General features: G+C 45.4%; 1 non-coding gene across 1 annotated transcript; it reads right to left on the reverse strand.

Moving 5' to 3' along the window:
* Positions 1 to 2,307: 2,307 nt before the first annotated feature.
* LOC113589632 lies at positions 2,308 to 2,502 on the reverse strand. Its single transcript, XR_003412009.1, has one exon. It is a non-coding gene; the product is annotated as a U2 spliceosomal RNA (small nuclear RNA).
* Between the last annotated feature and the right edge of the window lie 2,446 nt (positions 2,503 to 4,948).

Below are 4,948 nucleotides of genomic sequence, written 5' to 3' on the forward strand. Positions count from 1 at the left end.
AGGTGAAATGTTTCTGACATTATCCTATGATGGGAAATGTCGCTTTTTTTGGCTGTGAACTAAAATTTGTGTTTGGCTTGAAGGCTTGAAGAGAGCTTGGTGACATTGGCAGTAAAGAAAACCAAGGATGGCAGTTGGAGGTCTGTGTCTGGGGGTCTGTAGTTGGAGGTCTGTGTCTGGGGGTCTGTAGTTGGAGGTCTGTGTCTGGGGGTCTGTAACCGGAGGTCTGTGTCTTTAGTGGTGTGACGTAGGCAGCACAGAGGAAGTGAGGTAGAACAGACTTGTTCTTTATTATCCATTAGGATTTTAATAACACAAAACAACTCTAAATAGAACCTTCTTCATTGTAGCAGCATTGGGGTCTCATCCGCTGGTGCTCAGCACCAACCTGCAGGTGGCAGTGAGGAGCAGGTGATGTGAGCAGGGCAGGTTAGTGGTGCGTCCTTGTCTGGAGTGGGCGTGTCCCTCCCAGTAGGAGACCGGCCTACCGTGACAAGTGGGAGATCTGTAGTTGGAGGTCTGTGTCTGGATGTCTGTAGTTGGAGGTCTGTGTCTGGATGTCTGTAGTTGGAGGCTGATTTATGTTTATCTGAATATTTGCCGGCTGATCTCACTTTCATTCCTGTAGTAGAACGTGATTGTGTGTGAAATCTGCCATTGATTAAGTGGCCACATCTGGGAGCCTCGCTGCTCACGTGCAGCTCCGTCAGCAGGGAGATGTGGGAGGAACTGGCTGAGGTCCTACAATACTGTGGAACGTGAAGTAACGTGACGCGTGTTTCACATCTAGCGTCAGTAATGTGAAGTGTGTAGCGTGTTTCCCACCTGGGCGTCAGTAACGTGAAGAGTGTTTCACACCTGGTTCTGAGTTAGGATCTCAAACGTCCTCCTCATGCGAGGTGAATCACAGAATCAGGATCCAGACTCCTCTGATGGAGAGGGTGTGGGTCCATTTTATTTTGCTCATGAGTTTTGCTGGATGAGGTTCCTGAATGGAGCTTTTACTGCACTAATAACTGAAGTGTTGTTTCTATTCTGTGTCAAGGAACGTAGCTTTTTTAAAACCCCAGAAATGTCACAACCTCATAGTCAAGTCTGCAATATTCATGGAGCTGTGGACATAATGGCCGGCAGTGTCCCTGCTGGAGGAGGACGCTGTGTGTCTCTGGAGGAAGACAGACAGTAGCTGTCCTGCATGGTCCTGTTAGTGAGTGCTCCAGTGTCCCGTTGGCTGGGGACACACAGCAGTCAGAGTGGGGCTTGGCTCTATCTGTTTGCCTTTTGTGTTTTAGCTCATATTGAAAGAGGCTTCTTTGTATCTGGCTGAGATCACATGTCACAATATTTGAACAGCTGCAGTGTGTGTGTGTGTGTGTGTGTGTGTGTGTGTGTGTGTGTCTGTAAATGTACGTGACATTTCAACCTCACATCTTAACATTTGCTGCATTTGTTCATGCATTCTTGCTCATATACTAAATCTGATCTTTATACCACTGTAGAACTGTGCGCAGTGTTTTATCTGATCTTTACTGTTTTATCATGTATAGTTGGGTAAGAGTTCAATATTTTCAAGGAACAGGGCAGATTTAAAAACTGAAACTTCCAGCACCACTGAGCCACAGGGTTGGGAAGTGGGCAGAGCTTGTAGGCTGGCTGGGCTTTAGGGTCACTGGGTCACTGTTGGGTTGGAGGGTGAATCATAATTAGGGGCAGAAACAGAGTGTGAGCACATGACTGCAGGTCTCCAGAGGGGGTATGAGGGGGAGACATTTAGCAGAGCACAGTTCACAATTCAGGAAATACACAAAAGCTTGTCAGGCTGTCAGCTGGGCAGCATGTCTGTGCCAGTTAACTAACCCCTAACTAACCCCTAACTAACCCTTCACTTACCCCTAACTAATCCCCAACTAACCCTTCACTTACTCCTAACTAACCCCTATCTAATCCTTCACTAACCCCTAACTAACCCTTCACTAGCTCCTAACTAACCCCTAACTAACGCTAACTAACCGTTCACTAACCGCTAACTAACCACTAACTAACCCTTCACCAACCCTTGTCTAACCCCTAACTAACCCTTCACTAGTTCATGTGTAACAGTGACTCTTTTTTCAGTTCGTGGTACTTTGGTGGGGGCGCACATGACCCCTGTCGTGTTTTTTTACATCTAGGTGCTCATACTGAAGATTGGTCCATTCTGAACGAGTCCTAAATTTCTTCCTAGTGTGGAAAATATTGGTGCTGTTTTTGTGGGAAGAAGTTTGAACCTCCTGGATGCAGTAGTCAGTTGTGAAGGACATAAACCACTGAGCCACGGCTGCTCCAGGAGATCTGTGTTACCAGGTCAGCGTGGGGTGAGTGGGGCAAGTCCCTGTTCTAAAAACCCATTTAATATGAAGTCCTCTTATAGATGACATATCAGATATTACACTGATGAGAACAGATCCTACACTTGATCCTAGTGTTCAGTTCACCCCTACGCCAGGTTCCCAGGATAAAGGACCTGTTCTATAGAGGAATAAAGCTCAAGAAAAGGCTCTTATGGCAAATGGTTAACAGCAGCAGAGAACAGACTGCAAGACAGCACTTGTAAAGTTGTAAAGCAAGTAATGTTTATTTATATAGCACTTTTCATAGACATTGGTCACAAAGTGTTTTACAAAGAAACAAATCCAGAAAGCAGACCCACTCCCACGTTTGCATTTTTAAACACTTATACACCATAAGGCCTGGAGTTATGACGTAGGTTTGGTCAGCCTCCATCTGTCTCTTGTAGAAGAGCCAAACGTGACAACCTCCTGAAGTGCATCTCTCTCTCCCGCCAGGAAGCCCGAAGTGTGTGCAGTGTGTTCAGATTCGGAGCACAGAGATGGCGTCTCATGCAGGAATACAGATGTAGTTTAATATCATCGGGGAAATCCAAAGACGTTGTCACAGAACAAGCAGAGATCAAAACCCAGGTGGCAGGTGACAATTAAGAGCTGATATGACAGCGGAAAAGGAAAAACTAAAAGACAACAAAGAACCCGCCTCAGAAACAGATGATTAGACAAACAAGATTCCACACAGACTAACAGAACATAAGAGCTTATATAGGTGAAGACAAGGTATGGAAACGAGACTCAGCTGAAAGGACAGGAGGCTTGTGGGTAATGTAGCCCGTGGTAGTCAGCACATTACCATTAAATGGATCATCTCATGTGTCTCTGTGAATGTTAGGTGGAATTATGTGGAGGCTGAACAGCTGTGGGGGCGGGTCTTCTCAGTCTTTCACTCTTGGTTGTCTCTCTAATGTGCTCAGAGGTGTCACTACCTGTGTTAACTGTCAAGAGTGTTACCTCTTCTCACTCTTCACATTTGTGTGGCTGTTTAAAGGGGAAAAGCAAAACTTGATTTCGGACCTGTTTTCTTTCACCTGATGAGGCCACACAGACCAAAACATCAGGACTCTCCTAATGTGGTAGGGTAATACAGAGGAAGATGGGTTATAAAATAACACTATCTGCTACATTCCCATGGACTCTCATTCTTATTTACTATACACCTCCTCATGTTCAAGACCAGCAGTAACATCATCCATTACTTACAGCTCCAGAGAAGTCTGGCAATGTGGAATATTTTCATAACTGTGGGTTTCCTGGGGAAGTCAGAAATGTTGCTTTTGCACCTGGTTTTGTGTCTATAGAGAAATTACGACCAGTTTCTCTGGAAACCTTGTGTACTTCACTACAATTAGGAATGTCTCTACATATTACTGGGATGACCCGGGTGTTAACCAGCTTGTCTGCATTGCCTGTTTCAGTCTTTTAGTGGCTGGTATTTCTATATGAAAAATCACAGATGGACTCCTGACATAAACGCAGCCCTGTAATGAACTTCAGCCGTTTGGGTAGACAGGAGTCACACGTAGAGCGTGAAGTTCTGTGCTGATAGAGCTCTTCATCACATATCTGACCTCAGGCTACTGTCCCGAAGACAACGTGAACCAGAGCTACACAGTCTGACGTGAACCAGAGCTACACATCACAGCTGTGTGTAAACCAATCCTTGTCCTGCCCGTACCCAGTTAAAGGTCCTCTCACGCTGATCAATACTCACAAAACACTTGTTTCTTGACAGAGCAGGAGTTCAGCTATGGGATAAATCACTGTGTGGTCTTCTCTCCGTCCCTGCGTGCTGTTACCACGCCTGTCCTCCATTACGATGCTGAAGCAGTGACAATAGAAAGATTGTGAGGCGTAAAGCTCGGTGCCAGCCTCCAGCTTACCAGTTCAGGGCAGTCACGCATGGGCAGGAAGCCTTTACAAATGAACAGCTTAGGAAGGTGTTGTATCCTTTAAGAATACTGAACAATGAAAATATGAAAATCTGACCAGCTATAATTGGCTACAAAACACAATGAAAGGTGTTTGGAATATTGTCTGTTTAGGACATTTTGTCATAGAACAAGTCTGAGCTCAAGGGCGATAAACGCGTGAGCCGACCACACTTTCAGTAAAGCAGTTATAGTCTGAGGAGTGAAGAGTTGGAGATACAGTGGCAAGGAGAGAATCTAATAACTAAGAGATACAGTGCAGCATACAGTATATATATTGTGGTCCTGCTAAGTGTGCAGTCATGTTATTGCTGTGTGCTCAGTGGCCTGTGACAGACTCGTAATAGCCCTGCTTGTTAAAGGGACTGTGAGTATCATTACTAAAGCCTTTTACAAGCTTCTGTATTGACCCAGAGGCGGGACTCACTCCCTAAATCATCTCAGGCTACAGGAAGCACTCTCGCTCAGATGAGGGAGGAGTGAGTCTCTCTCTCTGCCTCATCCTCTATCTCAGCTCACACAAACAGCAGCCACCTTGCATGGATTATCACTGCACTGATGTGTTTGTGTTGGCATGGATTATCACTGCAATGATGTGTTTGTGTTGGCATGGATTATCACTGCAATGATGTG

This window comes from Electrophorus electricus, chromosome 4 (assembly GCF_013358815.1).
Source record: "Electrophorus electricus isolate fEleEle1 chromosome 4, fEleEle1.pri, whole genome shotgun sequence".
Classification (NCBI taxonomy): domain Eukaryota; kingdom Metazoa; phylum Chordata; class Actinopteri; order Gymnotiformes; family Gymnotidae; genus Electrophorus; species Electrophorus electricus.